The sequence below is a fragment of the Oryctolagus cuniculus genome, chromosome 5, assembly GCF_964237555.1.
Source record: "Oryctolagus cuniculus chromosome 5, mOryCun1.1, whole genome shotgun sequence".
Lineage (NCBI taxonomy): Eukaryota > Metazoa > Chordata > Mammalia > Lagomorpha > Leporidae > Oryctolagus > Oryctolagus cuniculus.
In genome coordinates, this window is record NC_091436.1 from 13374041 (window position 1) to 13394392 (window position 20352).

The window sequence follows — 20352 nt, forward strand, 5'->3', positions numbered from 1 at the left end:
TTATTGATTTTCTGTTTGGTTGATCTGTCCATTGCTGAAAGTGTTGATGTCCTCCATTAGTATTATATTTCAGTGTATATCTCCCTTTAAGTCCCTTAACAATTCTTTTAAATAGCCAGGTGCCCTGTAATTAGGTGCATATACATTTATAATAGTCACATCTTCCTGTTGAATTGATCCTTTAATCATTATATAGTATCCTTATTCATCTCTTTTAATAGTTTTTGTGTTAAAATCTATTTTGTCTAGGATGGTCACACCAGCTCTTTTTTGGTTTCTCTTAGCATGGATTATCTTTTTTACCATCCTTTCACTTTCATTATGCATGTGTCTTCATTGGTAAGGTGTGTTTTTTTTTTGTAGGTAACAAATAGATGGGTTTTGTTTTTTAATCCATTCAGCCAGTCTGTGTCTTTTTACTGGGGAGTTGAGGCCATTTACATTCAGTGTTACTATTGCTAAATAGTGTATTTGCCCTGCCATGTTTCCTTAAATAGTCCTGCTAATGTATTTTGGATTTCATTTGTACTTTTGCTGGGTCATTTTGTGGGTTCATCTTCTTTTGTGGTGATGTTCCTGTTTCTGTGTGTAGCACATCCTTGAGCATCTTTTGTAGGGCTGGGTGAGTATTACAAATTCTTTCAATTTCTGCTTGTTGTGGCAGATGCTTATATCTCCTTCATTCATAAATGAGAGTTTTGCAGGGTACAGTACACTGGGTTGACAGTTTTTTCTCTTAGGACTTGGAATATGTTTTCCTATTTTCTCCTTGCCTGACGGGTTTGCAATGAGAAGTCTGGGGTGAGTCTAATTGGTTTCCTCTGATTGTGATTTGTCATTTCTATCATGCACATTTTAAAATCTGTTCTTTGTGTTTCACTGAAGTGAGTTTTGCCACAATGCGTTGTCATGAAGTTCTTTTCTGGTCATGTCTATTGGGAGTTCTGTGTATTTCTTGTACTTGGATGTCTCTTTGTCCAGACTGTGGAAATTCTCTGTTATTATTTCATTAAGAAGGCCTTCTAATCCCTTCTCTCTTTCCACACCTCCAAGAATTCCTAGGATCTGTAAGTTGGATTGTTTGATAGAATCTTATAAATCTCCAAATGTGATTTTTAATTTTCTGATTTCTTCTTGTATTTGATCTGATTGTATTATTTCTGGAAGTTTGTCTTCTAGTTATGATATTCTTTCTTCTGTTTCATCTATTCTATTGCTAAAACTTTCATTTTTTTATTTGGTCTATTGAATTCTTCATTTCCAGTATTTCATTCTGGCTTCTCTTTAAAATCTCAATTTATTGGGAGTGCTTTTCATTTAGATTGTGAATTTGTTTTTGATCACTTCTAACTAATTTATTAATTTTCTGAATTCCTTTTGTGGCATAGCCTCGATCTGTTCTTCTTCAGGCTCCACTTTTTAAAAAAGATTTATTTATTTGAAAGGCACAGTTACAGAGAGGAAGAGAGAGAAAGAGAGGTAGGTCTCCATCCACTGGTTCACTCACTATATGGCTGCAATGGCTGGAGCTGGGATGATCTGAAGGCAGAAGCCAGGAGCTTCTTCCACATCTCCCACACAGATGCAGGGGCACAAGGACTAGGGCCATCTTCCACTGTTTTCCCAGGCTATAGCAGAGAGCTGCATTTAAGTGGAGCAGCTGGGACTCAACCCAGTGCCCATATGGGATGATGGCACTGCAGATGGTGGCTTTACCCACTATGCCATGGCACCAGCCCCCAGCCTCCATTATTAAAGATTTTTATTGCTCCTGAGGTGAGTTTATAAATTTTCCTTATTCTTTTTTGACAGGCACAGTTAGACAGTGAGAGAGAGAGACAGAGAGAAAGGTCTTCCTTCTGTTGGTTCACCCCCCAAATGGCTGCGAAGGCCAGCGCTCTGCGCCGATCCAAAGCCAGGAGCCAGGTGCTTCCTCCTGGTCTCCTATGCGGGTGCAGGGCCCAAGGACTTGGGTCATCCTCTACTGCACTCCTGGGCAGAGAGCTGGCCTGGAAGAGGGGCAACAGGGGCAGAATCCAGTGCCCTGACCGGGACCAGAACCCGGTGTGCCGGCGCCACAGGTGGAGGATTAACCTATTGAGCCACAGCGCCGGCCCAATTCTTCCTTATTCTTATTCAGGCTTTTTCTTTTGTTCTTTGGCATTTCTGGTTGGTTTTTGTTTAATTTAATTTAATTTGATTCCTCTCTGCTATGAGCTGCTATGTGTCTGTGTGTTGCAAGTGGAAGCAGGCAGCCCTGCCTCCTAGAGCTCTGTTTACTTCTGGATTGTGCAACAAGGCTTTGGTGCACTAAGCCCCGCTTACTGGAGCCAGACTAGCTTCTCACTGGTGCATGAAACAAGCTTGGGTATTTACTGTTTAGGATTATTCCTTGTTGTACAGCTTGCATGGTGGGGAGGAAATTACCCTGAAATGTGATTGTTGTTCTCAGGTGGGGCATTTTGTGAGGTGGCCCTTGCAATCGATGGGTCTGTAGGTGGGAGGCAAACATGCTAGTTCACTTGAAAATGTGAACAATCACTATGGCTTCTCCCCATGGCCTATAGGTCCAACTGGGGGTGGGGAGGAGACATAGATGGACCATGGCATGCCAAACTCTCCACCCATTCCCCTACAATTTCTCTTTCTTCCCACTTGGAGCTTCAAATGCAGTTCACCAGGTTTCCCCACCTGCTGCTATCCACAGCTCCGTGGACTCTCTACCTCTCACCTGGTTCTCTGGGTGGAGGCAGTGCCAGTCTCCTCACTCAGTACCTCTGCCACTTCTTCACTATGTCCACCACCCTTCCCTCCTCTCTGCTCCCCTAACATGGACCTGAGCAGTCTCTAGTAGACTCCTGGCCCACTCTGCGTGAACTTCTCTTGATTCTGCCACCGGCTTTTATCTCCTCTGCTCACTAACTATCCATTTCTCCCTATGCCACTTGGAACATCCCACTGCTTATACTGCCATCTTGACCCCCTCCCCTCATAGTAGGCATTTAATAAAAGACTGGTCTCTGATAAATTTCATAATAGGATATATCAGAACTCTAATAAGAACTTCACAAAATTTTGTATGGAGCTGTCAAACTCATTCTTAGCAGTAAATTAACCACCAGGAATACATATAAACTCAGGATTAGAGACTACTATTAAAATAGTTAGGTGGGGCAGGTGTTGTGGCATAGCAGGGTAAGCAGCTCCTGGGATGAACCATGGATGGTTCATGGGCCCTGGTTCAATTGTCTGCTCCACTTCTGATCCCTGATAATGTGTCTGGGAAAACAGCAGAAGGTGGCCCAAGTGCTTGGGCACCTGCACTCATGTAGGAGACCGAAATGAAGATCCTGGTGCCTGGCTTTGGCCTGGCCTAACCCTGCCCGTTGTGGCCATTTGGTGAATGAATCAGTAGATAGAAGGTCTCTCTATTTCTTCCGTATCCCTCTCTAACTCTGCTTTTCAAATAAATAAAAATAAAATAAAATAGCTGGAGAAAGTCACCTGGCCAGAACATCAACTTGGCTGTTTTACTCTGCTTGAGGAGCACATAATGCCGATGTGATCATGTTACTGCTGTTTATTATCCTCCAGCTAAATAAATTCCAAGCACCTGACCAGAACCTACAAGGACATGCATGTTTGGTCCCAGTCTACCTCTCTGACTTCAGCTTTTCTATACTCCCCCTTAGCCAGTTCCAGAAACAATGGTCTTCTTCCATTTTTTTAAATTACAGAGGCTGGTCTCATACTAAGATGCTTAAAAATAAAATAGCTTTAATGAGGTATATTTGTTTTTTAACAAATGGTACATTTTAAGTTGCATAATTTGGTAAGTTTTGACATAGCATATGCTCATGAAACCATCAACACAATCCTGAAAATGCAATATCTATCTCTAGCCTCTCCCTGTTTGCTGAATCCTCAGGCAACTACGGCTCTACTTTCTATTGTTACAGCAGAATTTTCATTTTAAAGGAATTTACTTGCTCTTTTTTGTGTTCTGTTAAACTCATCAAAATTATTTTGACATTCATCCATGTTATATGTATTGATGCTTACTTAATTTATACAGTGGAGTAGTTAGTATTCCACTGTATGGATATGCCTCTTGTTTATCCACTTACTGATGGATGTCTAGATTGTTTCCAGCTTTTGATTATTGCGAATAAAGCTGCCCCATGTATTTGCATACAGGTCTTTGAATGTATGTGTGCATTCATTTCTCTTGAATAAATATCAAGTAGAATGGCTGGGTTGTAGTAGGTGAATGTTTAACTTTCTAAGCAACGATGAAACTGTGTTCCAAAGTGATTGAAGCATCTTATATGTGCACCAATAGAGTATGAGAATTTTAATTACACTCTATCTTCACTGAAGCTTGGTATGATCAGTTATTAATTCTAGCCATTTTATTAGGCGTGTGTTGACATTGTATTTTAATTATTTCCCTAGTGACTAATGATGTTAAGCATAATTTCATATGCTCATTTGACATCTGTCTTCTTTCACAGAGTGCCTGTTTATATCTTTGGTCTCTTTATTGTCATGTTAATTGAAATACCTTTATATGCCCTGGATATGACATTTTTATATGATTTGTGAATATTTTCTCTCAGAGTACAACTTTTCATTTCATTCTTTTCATAGTGTCATTCAAGGAAGAGTTCTTAATTTAGATAAAGTCTTCTTTATTTTCATTCAGAAGTTTTATAGATTCAGATGTTATGTTCAGATCTGTGACCCATTTTGAGTTAATTTGGTATACACAAGGTATAGCTCAAAGTTAAAAGCCTTTTTTTGACATATAGCTATCCACTTGTTCTAGCACCCTTTGTGGAAAAGGTTTTCCTTTCTCTACTAAGTTGTTTTGGAATTTTTGTCAAAAATCAATTGACCATATACTTATGGATTTATTTCTGGGCTCTGTTCTGTTGATCTATTTGTCTAGCTTGATGTCAAACCACATTGTCTTTTTTTTCTATAGAAAGCTTTTAATTATTTATTTTGACAGGCAGAGTTTGACAGTGAGAAAGACAAAGAGAAATGTCTTCCTTCTGTTGGTTCACCCCCAAAGTGGCCGCTAAGGCCAGTGCATTGAGGCCAGCGTGCTGTGCCAATCAGAAGCCAGGAGCCAGGTGCTTCCTCCTGGTCTCCCATGTGGGTGCAGGGCCCAAGGACCTGGGCCATCCTCCACTGCACTCCCGGGCCACAGCAGAGAGCTGGCCTGGAAGAGGAGCAGCCGGTACAGAATCCAGCACCACAACTGGGACTAGAACCTGGGGTGCCGGCACCTCAGGTGGAGGATTAGCCTAGTGAGCAGCAGCACCAGCTGAAAGCTTTTATTTAATAAATATAAATTTCATAGATATAGCTTTTGGATTATAGTGATTCTTCTTCCCATACCCACAATCCCAACCTCAAACTATCCTGCCTCCTACTCCCTCTCCTATCCCATTCTTCATTAAGCTTCATTTGTAATTATCTTTATATACAGAAGATCAACTCTATACTAAGTAAAGATTTCTTTCTTTTTAAACTTTTATTTAATAAATATTAATTTCAACAGTACAACTTTTGGATTATAGTGGCTTTTCCCACCCATAACCTCCCTCCCACCCGCAACCATCCCATCTCCCACTCCCTCTTCCATCCCATTCACATCAAGATTCATTTTCAATTATCTATATACAGAAGAACAATTTAGTATATACTAAGTAAAGATTTCAACAGTTTGCACTCACACAGAAACACTAAGTATAAAGTACTGTTTGAGTACTAGTTATGTCAATTTAACAATTGACAGTCTTATTTATTATGTCAGTAATCACCCGAGGGTCTTGTCATGAGTTGCCAAGGCTATGGAAGCCTCTTGAGTTTGCCAGCTCTGATCTTATTTAGACAAGGCCATAGTCCTGAGTAAAGATTTCACCCACACAGACACACAAAATATAAATTACAGTTTGAAGATTTACTGTTATTTCTCATAATACAACACATTAACACAGAGATCCTACATGGGGAGCAGGTGCACAGTGACTCCTGTTATTGATTTAACAATTGACACTCTTATTTATGATGTCAGTAATCACCTGAGGCTCTTTCCATGAGCTGTCAAGGCTATGCAAGCCTTTTTTGACCACAACTCTGTCAGTATTTGGATAAGGCCATAAGCAAAGTGGAAGTTCTCTCCTCGCTTCAGAGAAAAGTGCTTCTTTCTTTTATGGCCCCTTATTTCCACTGGGGTCTCACTCACAGAGATCTTTCATGTAGGATATTATTTGCCACAGTGTCTTGACTGTCCATTCCTGAAATGCTCAGTTATGAACTTAAACTGATCACTTTAACTAGTAAGATGGCATTGGTACCTGCCAACTTAATGGGATTTGGAGTCCCATGGCAAGTTTTTAGCTTTACCCTGAGGGAACATATCCCAAACTGTGCATCTCTTCCCTCTCTTATTCCAGCTCTTTTTAAAAAATTTTTTTTATTTAGTAAATATAAATTTCCAAAGTGCAGTTTATGGATTACAATGGCTTTCCCCCGCCCATAATTTCCCTCCCATTTGCACCCCTCCCATCTCCCGCTCCCTCTCCCATTCCATTCACCTCAAGATTCATTTTCAATTCTCTTTATATACAGAAGATTGATTTAGTATATATTAAGTAAAGATTTCATCAGTTTGCACCCACGCAGAAACACAAAGTGTCAAATACTGTTTCAGTACTAGTTATACCATTAATTCACATTGGACAACACATTAAGGACAGATCCCACGTGAGAAGTAAGTACACAGTGACTCCTGTTGTTGACTTAACAGTTTGACACTCTTGTATATGGCATCAGTAATCTCTCTAGGCTCTAGTCATGAGTTGCCAAGGCTATGGAAGCCTTTTGAGTTTGCCGACTTCGATCTTATTCTGACAGGGTCATAGTCAACGTGTAAGTTCTCTCCTCCCTTCAGAGAAAGGTACCTCCTTCTTTGATGGCACGTTCTTTCTACTGGGATCTCACTCGCAGAGATCTTTCATTTAGGTCGTCTTCTTCTTCTTCTTTTTTTTTTTTTTGCAAGAGTGTCTTGGCTTTCCATGCCTGAAATACTTTCACGGGCTCTTCAGCCATATCTGAATGCCTTAAGGGCTGATTCTGAGGCCAGTCCAACTCTTATTTTTAACAGGGATCAATTTTCAATTGGCTTTAAACACCTAGGAATAATTTTGTGTTAAGTATAGAGTTCAACCAATGGTATTAAGTAGAAAAAGAAAATATTAAAAAGAGGCCAGTGCCGCGGCTCACTAGGCTAATCCTCCACCTTGTGGCGCTGGCACACCGGGTTCTAGTCCCGGTCGGGGCACTGGATTCTGTCCCGGTTGCCTCTCTTCCAGGCCAGCTCTCTGCTGTGGCCAGGGAGTGCAGTGGAGGATGGCCCAAGTGCTTGGGCCCTGCACCCCATGGGAGACCAGGATAAGTACCTGGCTCCTGGCTCCTGCCATCGGATCAGCGCAGTACGCTGGCCGCACACGCTGGCCGCAGCAGCCATTGGAGGGTGAACCAACGGCAAAGGAAGATCTTTCTCTCTCTCTCTCTCTCTCACTGTCCACTCTGCCTGTCAAAAAAAAAATTAAGAAAATATTAAAAAGAATAAAATAGTAAGCTGTTCCTTGACAGGACAAAGGCTGGTCAATCATAGCTTCTCATTGTGTCAGTTTCACTTCTACAGGTTTCTTTTTAGGTGCTCAGTTGTCACCAATCAGGGAGAACATATGATATTTGTCCCTTTGGGACTGGTTTATTTCTCTCAGCATGATGTTTTCCAGATTCCTCAATTTTGATGCAAATGACCGGATTTCACTTTTTTTTTAACCGCTGTGTAGTATCCATAGAGTACATATCCCATAATTTCTTTCTTTCTTTTTTTTTTTTAATTTTTTGACAGGCAGAATGGACAGTGAAAGAGAGACAGAGAGAAAGGTCTTCCTTTTGCCATTGGCTCACCCTCCAATGGCCGCCACGGCTGGCGTGCTGCGGCCGGCGCATCATGCTGATCCGAAGGCAGGAACCAGGTGCTTCTCCTGGTCTCCCATGCAGATGCAGGGCCCAAGCACTTGGGCCATCCTCCATTGCACTCCCGGGCCACAGCAGAGAGCTGGTCTGGAAGAGGGGCTACCGGGACCGAATCTGGCACCCCGACTGGGACTAGAACTCAGTGTGCCGGCGCCACAGGCGGAGGATTAGCCTATTGAGCTGTGGCGCTGGCCTATCCCATAATTTCTTAATGTAGTCTTCCATTGATGGGCAATTAGATTGATTCCATGTCTTAGCTATTGTGAATTGAGCTGCAATAAACCTTGAGGTGCAGATAGCTCTTTTATTTGCCAGTTTCATTTCCTTTGGGTAAATTCCAAGGAGTGGGATGGCTGGGTCATGTGGTGGGGCTTTATTCAGGTTTCTGAGGAATCTCCAGACTGTCTTCCCCAGCAGCTTTATCAGTTTGCATTCCCACCAACAGTGGGTTAGTGTCCCTTTTCCCCCACATCCTCTCCAGCATCTGTTGTTTGTTGATTTCTGTATGTGAGCCATTCTAACTGGGGTGAGGTGAAACCTCATTGTGGTTTTGATTTGCATTTCCCTGATGGCTAGTGATCCTGAACATTTTTTCATGTGTGTGTTTTCCTTTTGGATTTCCTCTTTTGAAAAATGTCTATTGAGGTTTGGCCCATGTCTTAAGAGTGTTGTTTGTTTTGTTGTTGTGGAGTTTTTTGATCTCTTTGTAGATTCTGGTTATTAATCCTTTATCAGTTGCATAGCTTGCAAATATTTTTTCCCATTCTGTCGGTTGCCTCTTCACTTTCCTGACTGTTTCTTTTGCAGTACAGAAACTTCTCAATTTGATGTAATCCCAGTTGTTAACTTGGGCTTTGACTGCCTTTGCCTCTGTGGACTTTTCCAAGAAATCTTCACCTGTGCCAATATCTTGCAGGATTTCTCCAATGTTCTCTAATAATTTGATGGTGTTGAGTCGTAGATTTAGCTCTTTAATCCATGTTGGGTAGATTTTTGTGTAAGGTGTAAGGTAGAGGTCTTGCTTCATACTTCTGCATGTGGAAATCCAGTTTTCACAGCATCATTTGTTGAAAAGACTGTCCTTGCTCCAGGAACTAGTTTATCTCTGATCAAATACAAGTTGGTTGTAGATGTTTGGATTGATTTCTGATGTTTCTATTCTGTTCCATTGGTCTATCCACCTGTTTTTGTACCAGTACCAGGTAGTTTTGATTATAACTGCCCTGTCTTGAAATCTGGTATTGTGATGTCTCTGGCTCTGTTTTGTTGTATAAAATTGCTTTAGCTATTCGAGGTCTCCTGTGCCTGCATATGAATTTCAGCATCATTTTTTCCAGATATGTGAAGAATGTTTTATATTTTGATTGGTATCACATTGAATCTGTAAATTGCTTTTGGCAGAATGGACATTTTGATGATACTGATTCTTCATTCCATGAACATGGAAGATTTTTCCATTTTTTTGTATCTTCTATTTCTTTCTTTAAAGTTTTATAATTTTCATCATAGAGATCTTTGACATCCTTGGTTAAGTTTATTCCAAGGTATTTGATTTTTTTGGTAGCTATTGTGAATGGGATTGATCTTAGACATGCCTTCTCAGCCATGGCATTGTCTGTGTATATAAAGGCTGTTGATTTTTGTGTGTTGATTTTATTTCCTATTACTTTGCCAAACTCTTCTATGAGTTCCAATTGTCTCTTAGTGTTCTTTGGATCCCTTAAATAAAGAACCATATCATCTGCAAAGAGGGATAGTTTGACTTCTTCCTTCCCAATTTGTATCCCTTTGATTTCTTTTACTTGCCTAATGGCTCTGGCTAAAACATTCATCACTATAATGAATAGCAATGGTGAGAGTGAGCATCCCTGTGTGGTACTTGATCTCGTAGGAATTCTTCCAGCTTTTCCCCATTCAATATTATTGCCATGAGTTTGTCTATAAATTGCCTTGATTGTGTTGAGGAATGTTCCTTTTATACCCAATTGGCTTAGAGTTTTCATCATGAAACAGTGTTGTATTTTATCAAATGATTTCTCTACATCTATTGAGATAATCATATGGTTTTTCTTCTGTAGTTTGTTAGTGTGATGTATTATATTGATTGTCCCATTTAATTTTTATCCCAGTTTTCCTCTTGTTCTGTTGAGTTGTGATTAACTGAGCATTTCTTTTTGTCTCTTTCTGATTTCCCTTTTTGGGTTATTAGCCATCACTCCCTGTGTATTCTTCAGGGAGACCCTTGGCAAATCTCTGGGATCTCTTTTTGTGCAGTTTCCTCTTCTCTGTTATTCTACCTGTGAACTCTGATTACTTTGGCCACTCTGGCAAAGCCCAGTCCATTCAGATGGAGTTTTGCACTCTGCCTGGGGTTCCCTCACTTCCCTGTACTCAAAACTTCTCCATGCACTAAGTTGGGGCAGTGTTGGGGCTCATCTCATTGGCTCCCCACCCCTCATGGGTGAGTATCCTACTTTTTTCTGACTTCTGGTGTCATAACAGTCAGCATTTTGTGTAATTTAACCTTTGTGTGGTTACTGTTTCAGGTGCGAGGGTCCATATTGTCCCTGTCACTTCTTTTTGACAGGAAATGCAAGTGCATTTTAGGGATTATGTACTCCCCATTCTCTCTGCCTGTGATACTCTTCCTCTTGAATTTCACACAGCAGAATCTCTCTTAGGTCTCATTTCAAATGAGACTTTTTACCTGCTCTTGATTCCAAATGAAACACCTGGTCAGTATCACATCTTTCTGTCTCTTTCTCCTTGATATTACTTTCTGAAATTTTTTGATAATTTAACTATTAGTTTGCTTTAGTATTGTTTCTTTTTTTTTACTAGATTATAAATTTCAATTGATTGTGGATCTTTCAGATCACATTGTCCATAACTCTCTATAACCTGTAGCAGTGCTTGACACATAGTAATCCTCCACAGACAATAGCTAACAAATATGCAAGTCCTTATTTTGTTACATTGTAAATATTAGTATTATTATTCAAAACATGGTCCAAGGTCAGCTGGTTCACAAGCTTACCCAGCCATGATGAGATACATGCAGAAATTGAGAGAAACCATGTAGAAACTATATTAATTCAATAGAATAATTTTATGCCTATTGAGCTTAATAATAAAAATTTGGATCCTTATAGTTTATCTCTCACAAATTTTATTTTCTCTGAATTTATTTGTGCTTCTTAGAAGTATCAGTCTGCAGTGAATCAGCATTAAAATGAAGAACTAACACTTTCACTGAGATAGTTTGTGGAAATGAAGATTGAATGTCTTAAAGGACTCAAGTGTCAGGAAAGCCGATTGTTTGCCAGCTGATTGTAAATTACATCTGAGTTTGTGTGTTTTCATTTGCACAGTGAGGGCAATGCACTAGATCAGGGTTTATTACATTTTCCTTTATGTTCTCTGTTCTCTGGATACAGATTAAAGTTCACCTCCTGGAGAGGAATTATCTACACATATTGTTTGGCATTCCTACAGAAGTGGTTTTTCTCTCTTTTTTTCTCATTTATTTATTGTTCAATCTTTTATTTGTATCAGTATTGGCTCAAGACCGCTTATCCTTTATCTTGAGTTATAATTCAATTCTAATTATTTTTTATTTCTATTTTTATTTTTTGTTCAAATTGTTCCAGCTTTAGCACTTGGGTTCTTTCAGGTTGGCTTCTGTGTCTCTTTGATATGTTATCCTTTTTTTGTTATGAGAACTACCTTTATAAAAATATAATTTTTTAGTTTTTATGAATGCATATACCTGTTAATATGTTCAAGCACTTTAACAAAAATGCCACAGAATGGGTGACTTAAACAACAAGCATTTATTTGTTACAGTTCTGGAATCTGGGAAGTCCAATATCAAGGCTATAGAAGGTTTGTTGTATGCCGAGGGCCATTTTCTGGTTCATAAATGCCACTTCTCACTCTGTCCTCATATGATAGAAGGAGTGAGAATATTTATAAATTAGGGCTTTTATCTCATTCATGGGGGCTCAACACTTGTGACCTACTCACTTAACAAAGGACCATCTTCTAAAACCATCATGTTCAGTATTAGGATTTTAATCTTAAGTTATCAATTCACAAGCACAAATTTTTAAATTGAATTTCACCTAATTTATAAAATTGTTTTATGTTCTCTATATCCCTTGAGGACCATCTTTACCTAACCTGGGGTTGTGAAGGTATACTCTAGGTTTTCATCAACAAACTTCATAGACGTGGGTTTTATTAGATATATAAGGTGTTTAAAATTTTTTGTATAGATTTTTGTGTATAGAATAATAAGGATTGACTTTTTTCATATGAGAATCTCAACAGCTCAATTTCCGTCTCTGCTTCATAAAAATACTCTCCTTCCTCCCCTTGAATTGTCTTGGATTCTTTATTGAAATACATTGAACCACAAATGAATTTATTTATTTTTTTAAAAGATTTACTTATTTATTTATTTGAAAATCAGAGTTACACAGAGGGAGAAGGAGATGCAGAGAGAGAGAGGAGAGGAAGAGGTGTTCCCTTCGCTGGTTCATACCCTAACTTGCCGCAATGGCTGGAGCTGTGCTGGTCTGAATCCAGGAGCCAGAAGCTTTTTCTGGGTCTCCCAATGGGTGCAAGCGCCCAAGGACTTGGACCATCTTCTACTGCTTTCCCACAGCAGAGAGCTGGATCAGAAGTGGAGCAGCTGGGACTTGAACTGGTGCCTATATGGGATGCTGGCACTGCAGGTGGCAGCTTTACCCACTACACCAAAGTGCCAGCCCCTATTTCTGATTCTCTATTCCATATCATTGATCAATTCGTCTTTTCTTCACCAACAATACACTACCTTGATTCTCTAGCTTTATAGTAGATTCTGAAATAAGAAAGTAGTGTGATTCTTCAATTTTTCTTTTTCAAAATTATTTTGATATTCTGGATCCTTTCAATTTCTTTTTTTTTAACTTTAATAAATATAAATTTCCAAATACAGCTTTTGGATTACAGTGGCTTACCACCCCCCCATAACTTCCCTCCTACCCTCAACCCTCCCATCTGCCGCTCCCTATCCCATTCCATTCACATCAAGATTCATTTTCAATTCTCTTTATATACAGAAGATCAATTTAGTATATATTAAGTAAAGATTTCATCAGTTTGCACCCACACAGAAGCACAAAGTGTAAAGTACTGTTTGAGTACTAGTTATACCATTGCTTCACATAGTACAACACATTAAGGACAGAGATCCTACATGGGGAGTATGTGCACAGTGACTCCTGTTGCTGACTTAACAATTGACACTCTTGTATATGGCATCAGTAATCTCCCTAGGCTCTAGTCATGAGTTGCCAAGGCTATGGAAGACTTTTGAGTTCACCAACTCCGATCTTATTTAGACAAGGTCATAGTCAAAGTGGAAGTTCTCTCCTCCTTTCAAAGAAAGGTACCTCCTTCTCTAATGGTCCGTTCTTTCCACTGGGATCTCACTTGCAGAGATCTTTCATTTAAGTCTTTTTTTTTTTCTTGACCAGTGTGTCTTGGCTTTCCATACCTAAAATACTCTCATGGGCTTTTCAGCCAGATCTGAATGCCTTAAGGGCTGATTCTGAGACGAGAGTGCTGTTTAGGACATCTGCCATTCTATGAGTCTGCTGTGTATCCCACTTCCCATGTTGGATCATTCTCTCCTTTTTAATTCTATCAGTTAGTATTAGCAGACACTAGTCTTGTTTATGTGATCCCTTTAAGTCTTAGTCCTATCATTATGATCAATTGTGAACTAAAACTGATCACTTTGACTAGCGAGATGGCATTGGTATATGCCACCTTGATGGGATTGAATTGGAATCCCCTGGCACGTTTTTAACTCTACTGTTTGGGGCAAGCTCTATTTCTATAAAAATTTTGTAACCTGTCAATTTCTGCAGGCAATGCCATTTGGGATTTTTGTTGGCAGTGACTTGAGCACACAGAACAGATTTAAGAGAAGTGATGTCTGAACAGTGTTAATCCTTCTGGTCCATGGACATAGTACATCTCTCCATGTATTTAGGTCTTCAAATCCTCTTTAAAGAATTTTCAATGATTTTTAGTGTATTGATTTTTCATGTACTTTTTAAAATTATCCTGTGTGTTTTTTGGGATGAAATATTATTTGGTCATAAAGGGAATTGAAATTATTTTTTTATTTTCCAATTATGTTTTTACTATTATTTAAAATATTGTGTTTTTATATTAATATTTTATCCTGTGATCATGATAAAATCAGTGATTACTTCTGAGAGTTTTGGTAGATTTGTTCAAATTTTCTGCATAAGTTTTTTTTTGTAATAAGATTTTTTACTTATTTACTTGAGAGATAGAGTTACAGACACAGAGAGGGAGTGATGAAGAGAAAGGTCTTTTATCCACTGGCTCACTCACCAAATGGCTGCAATGACTAGAGCTGTACTCATCTGAAGCCAGGAGCCAGGAGCTTCCTCAGGGTTTCCAACATGAGTGCAGGAGCCCAAACACTTGGGTCATCCTCCACTGCTTTCCCAGGCCACAGCAGAGAGCTGGATTGGAAGAGGAGTAGCTAGGACATGAACTGGCACCCATATGGGATTCCAGTGCCTCAGGCCTCTATGCCACTAAGCCACAGCACCTGCCCCTCTACATAAGTTTTTTAAAAATAATACTTACTCCCTAGGCTCTTGTCATGAGTTGCCAAGGCTATGGAAGCCGTTTGAGTTCGCCAACTCTGATCTTATTTACTGTTTTTTTTAGGACACAGTTTTACCTTTCTCTTTCTAACTCTTAGGTCTTTTGTTTGTTTTTTCTTACCTTATTACATTCTCTGGTACTACCATTACAATGATAACAGAAGTGGTGAGATAGGACATTGTCTTGCTTTCTACCATATCCGTGTGTTTAATATGTTACTCTAAATGTGATGTTAGGTATAAGGGTTTTTGGTAGATGACTTTTATCAGATGAAGTTCCCTTCAACTAATTGTATTCCTAGAGGTTATTTTTGTTATAATATGTTTTGAATTTTAGCAAATGTACTCTCTGCATTTATTGAAATAATTGTGTGGTTTTTCACTTTATTTCTGTTAATATGGGAATTTATAATGATTGATTTTCAAATGTTAAATCTGGTATAAACTCCACAAGTCATAATATAATAACCATATTTTAAAGATTTTATTTATTTATCTGAGAGGTAGAGTTACAGACAGTGAGGGGAGAGACAGAGAGAAAGGTCTTCTGTCTGCTGATTTACTCTCCAAAAGGCCAGAATGGCCAGAGCTGCTCAGATCCAAAGCCAGGAGCCAGGAGCTTCTTCTGGTCTCCCATGCAGGTATTGTCTTCTACTGCTTTCCCAGGCTATAGCAGAGAGCTGGATTAGAAAAGGAGCAACCAGGAGTAGAACGGGCACCCTTATGGGATGTTGGTGCACAGTTGGAGGATTAACCTACTGCACCACAGCCCTGGCTCCTATCCTATTTACATATGGCTGAATCTTCCTATCTATCTTTCACCTGTCATCATCTACTAGATAATAAAATTTCATGAGTAAAAAAATATTCTGCTTCACCTGTATGTTTATTTATTTTTTAAAGATTTTTTATTTATTTGGTAGGCAGAGTTACAGAGAGGCAGAGGAAGAGACAGAGAGAGAGAGAGAGAGAGAGAGAGAGATCTTTCATTTGCTAGTTCACTCCCCAAATGGTTGCAGTTGTCAGAGCTGGGCTGATCCGAAACCAGGAGCCAGAAGCTTCTTCCAGTTCTCCCACATGGGTGCAGGGACCCAAGCACTTTAGCTATCTTCTACTGCTTTCCCAGGCCATAGAAGAGAGCTGTATCTGAATAGGAGCAGCGAGGACTAGAACTGGCAATCATATGGGATACCTGCTATGCCCCAGCGCCCGGCCCTGTAGGTTTATCCATAGCATATTGTAATTGCTTACCTTCTCCTAAAACTAGCATGGATATTTGAAATATCAGAACAATAATCCAAAGGTTACACTTATTCATTTTCATTTATTTCTGTTTGAGACATACAGTGGCTTAGGAAGTGTCTCTTTGAGTATGTAGTATGGCAGCTAACTTTAAGCAATGTAGGAGTGAGACATTCTTTTTAGGCCCTGAAGGCCTGATAATTCATCTATTAAAGTAAACTGACAATTAACATTTACAAATATGCAAAAGAGCCACAGAAAATATGAAATCATAAGAAGTGTCAGATGGTTCACGTTAAGTACCCCCTTCATAAGGGAGAGGGAGGTGGGGAGTTTAGACAGTTTTAGAGGAAGAGTGAATGATTTGGTTTCGGAGGAGATGAGTAAGACACTAGCCTGAGACAGTCCCTCTCGGCTCTGAGCAGGCGGTGACAAATTAAGGGAAAGTGAGGGGGCAGAGCTGCACCGGGAACAAAGCCGGTCTGGCTGTGCAGATCAAGTCTCTCCGGTAAAAGCCTCAGGAGAGCAGATGACAAGTGCGTGTGAGCAAGCGTGGTGGTGGTGACCTTCAGTTTCTTCTCGCTTCATCTTCCCTGGTGAATGAGATTCAGCCAGGGGAGCCAAGAAAACGGCGTCTCTTTGGGAAGAGGCCACGCTGAGGTTCTGCCGTGGCTTACACGGCCTTCCAGTTCTCTTTAATTCAAGGTTCTCAGGACACCACAGTGCTGTATTTCAGAGTACCATTTTTGTGAGCCCCACAAGACATTTAGATTTAATAAATTAGAACTCTAAAAATAAAATGTCTAAACACTTAGTGTCATCTTTTCCCACCAGTGTGATGGGAATTAAGAATTAAAAGGATTGCTTCAGTTCTTAGATGCAGCAGTCTTTAGTAGAGCTGAATTTTTCTAGACTTTTTGAAAACAAAACTCTTCCTCAGGGCTGTGGAAGCCTGTGGTAGTCATTTGAGTCTCATCTCCTTTTGTTTTCTGCCATTGCTTGTTCTCCAGAGTGCAATACACTGGGAAATGGTTAAAAGATTAACAGGGAAGGGAAAAGAAAGCAGCAACGTCTTGAATTAGACACAAATTGCAGAAATAAGTCTTGAAATAGCTTTCCTTGTAATTTTGCCTCTGTTGCCTCTGAACTATAGATGTCTAGGACTCATAATTAGCTCAGGAGTTTCGGTTTTTGCTTGCATTCCTCTTCACTTTGTTTTCTTATTGCTTAGACAACAACATATGAATAAACATGAGAAAACAGACTTGTAGATTGAAACTCACAACAGCAGATTGAAAGTCAGATGAGATCAATTTATTCTCAGCTAGTGTTCTGAAGGGAGTATTTCATGATTTAGCTATGCTTTGTATTTCTGAAAAAGAAAGCACTAAATCTAAAGGATGATTGGCACCTTTAAATAGACAAAAGGAAAATTAGAACATATGTGTTTGCTGTGATTTGACATTTTGGGAACCTAGGAATGAATATAGGATCTCTTAAAAGACAATTTTTTTTGTATTTGCAAACCTGTGCCTTGGGAGCATGAAACCTACTTCAGGTGTGTTTATGTCAGCAGGGAGTGCATTGAGATGCAGTCTTTTGTCTTTGGAGGCTTTTCAATTTAAATAGACTATTTCCCCCTCCATCTCTCAATTGAATGTTGTTGTGCCTCTCACACACTGATAAAAATGAGAGAAGACATGAGCTTCGGTTCAGCTTGCAAAGTAACGGCTACTAGGAAGAGAGAACTCTGACACCAGAGGAGGGGAACTGAGAAGTCATTTTCTGTTTTCTTTACGTAGAAACCATCTTAGGGTGAGAGTAGAAACAATGTTCTGGACAAGTATAGTAAGAAAACGTTTAGTAGGCACATTTTTTAGTTCTGTTATGATGAAAAACAGATGTAGATGCTGTTAAATCATGTCAAATATGAACTGCCTGTGTACCCCGTGTATGTGTGTAAATATTTAACTAGAAAAACAGTCACATGAGAGCTGCTGGGGAGCAGTCTTAGAAGCAGGAAGCCACAAATTATAAGTTTGAAATTCACCATGTGTCTCAGGAGCCCGGAGAAGTAAAGCCAAATGAAAAGACGCTGAGACTTTAATGGAGAGTTCATGTGTTTGGGTAGGAGGGGAGAAAGGAAAAGGATTAGGGAGAATTCTAACATTCTCCAAGCACAATTAGTACATGTAATTGTAACAGAGTGCCAAGAGTTAGATGGAGGAAGTTAGGTATGATTTAATCTAAGGTGTATTAGTTATCACCTTACATAAGCACAATTACAGTCTAATCATAGCTTATCTTTTAGTAGGTTATAAAGTCAGCACATAAAGCAAAAATCACAGACAATAGTACTTCGAAAAGCTCATGGAAGATGGAATTGAGGGAGGGAGGAAGGGTAGAGTGGGTGATATCATTAGGTTCTTAAAACTGTAGATATGAAATACATAAAATTTCCCTTTATAAAAATAAAAAAAATTAAAAGATGTTTATTTTGGTGCAAGAAATTTTGAAAAATGTATGTTGTTTTTTATAACACATTTTCCATAACCTTTTATAGACTCCTTGTATATTCAGATTTACCTTTGAAAGCCTCGTTGGAAAGTGCCCTGTTTGTGAGAGACATGTAGGTCTGCTACTATGCCAGAAATAGATCCTCCTATCTTCTGCAGGTTCTGGATAATGAGGCTGACTTTTGTTTATGGGCCTGGTAGGGAGAAAGGCAATTATTGACATTGTGTTCATATTGAGTGGAAAACATATATGAAGTACTTCAAAAAGTTCATGAAAAATGGAATTAAAAGATAAGTTTAGGGGTGAGCGTTTGGCCTAGTGGTTAAGCCACCACTTGGGCCATTGGCGTCTCACATCAAATGGAGACTCTGAATTTACATCTCAGTTCTGCTTCCCATCCCAGCTTCCTGCAAATGCACACCCTGGGAAGCAGAAGTGATGGCTCAAGTAGTTGAGTCCCTGCAACCTCTATGGGAGACCTGGATTGAGTTCCTAGCTCCAGGCGTTAGTCTAGTTCAGGCTTAGCTGTTGTGGCTAATTGTGGACAAGTAAATCAGCAGGTGGAAGTTCTGTTTGTTGTAGCCTTTAACACTGCAATCAGAAATGTATGCATTCTGGTTGTTACATGTCTTACCAACATCTTTTTAATTTTTTGCCATTAAAATGGATACATAATCATATATTGTTGTGGTTTTATTTCTTTTCCTAATTATTTACTATGGCAAGCACTATTTTATGTGCTTATTGTCCATAGGTAGATCTTTTGCCAAATGTTGTTCGAGTCATTTGCCCAGTTTTCATTGGTATGTTTGTCTTTTACTATTGAGTTGGAGGAAATCTATATGTTCTGTACACAATTTCTTTGCTAGATATGTTTTATGACTATTTTCTCTCAGTCTGTGACTTGCTTATTTTATCACTTTCACTATTGAGCAGATCTACATTAGTATAACTGAAAAGATTTTTTCATTGATTTGCTTTGGCTCTTTTGTTGAAAATAAGTTGACTATAAAATAATGTGTGTATTTTTTAAGATGTATTTATTTATTTGAAAGGCAGAGTTACAGAGAGGCAGAGGCAGAGAGAGGCAGAGAGAGAGGTCTTCCAACTGCTGGTTCACTCCCCAGATGGCCACAATGGCTGGAGTTGTATTGATCTGAATCCAGGAGCCAGAAGCTTATTCTTGGTCTCCCAAGTGGGTACAAGGGCCCAAGGACTTGGGCAATCTTCTGCTGCTTTCCCACGCCATAGCAGAGAACTATATTGGAAATGGAACAGCTGGGACTTGAACCAACACTCATGTGGGATGCCAGCACTGCAGGCAGTGGCTTTACCTGCTATGCGACAGCACCAGCCCCAGTATGTGTCTATTTCTTAACTCTATTCTGTTCAAATGTCAACTTGTATATCCGTATGTCAATTTCACACTGTCTTGATTGCTATAGTTTTATCACAAAGTTCTGTTAGTTGTGCTCATCCATGCTTTGTAGATTGTAGGCTGGAGATTTTAGATATCTTTTGCTAGATTTATCCAGAAAAATTTTATTCTTTTTGATGCTATTGTAAAAGATTTTTTAACAAAGATTTATTTTATTTACTTGAAAGACAGGGTGTGGTGTCTGAGAGAGAGAGAGAGAGAGAGAGAGAGACAGAGACAGAGAGACAGAGAGAGAGAGAGAGCTATCCATGCACTGGATAGCTGTGACAGCCAGCCAGGAGTCTGGAACTTCGTCCTGGTCTCCCCCAGGTGCAGCAGGGAGCTGATCACTTGGGCCATCTTCCACTGCTTTCCCAGGTGCATCAGCAGGGAGCTGGATTGGAAGCAGAGAAG

The 20352-nt window shown here is 39.5% G+C and overlaps 1 protein-coding gene across 7 annotated transcripts in view; it reads left to right on the forward strand.

Annotated features, from left to right (window-relative positions):
• The window catches only part of IPCEF1 (interaction protein for cytohesin exchange factors 1), a 242684-nt gene that overhangs the window by 59782 nt on the left and 162550 nt on the right, over positions 1 to 20352 (forward strand). The window lies entirely within an intron of this gene.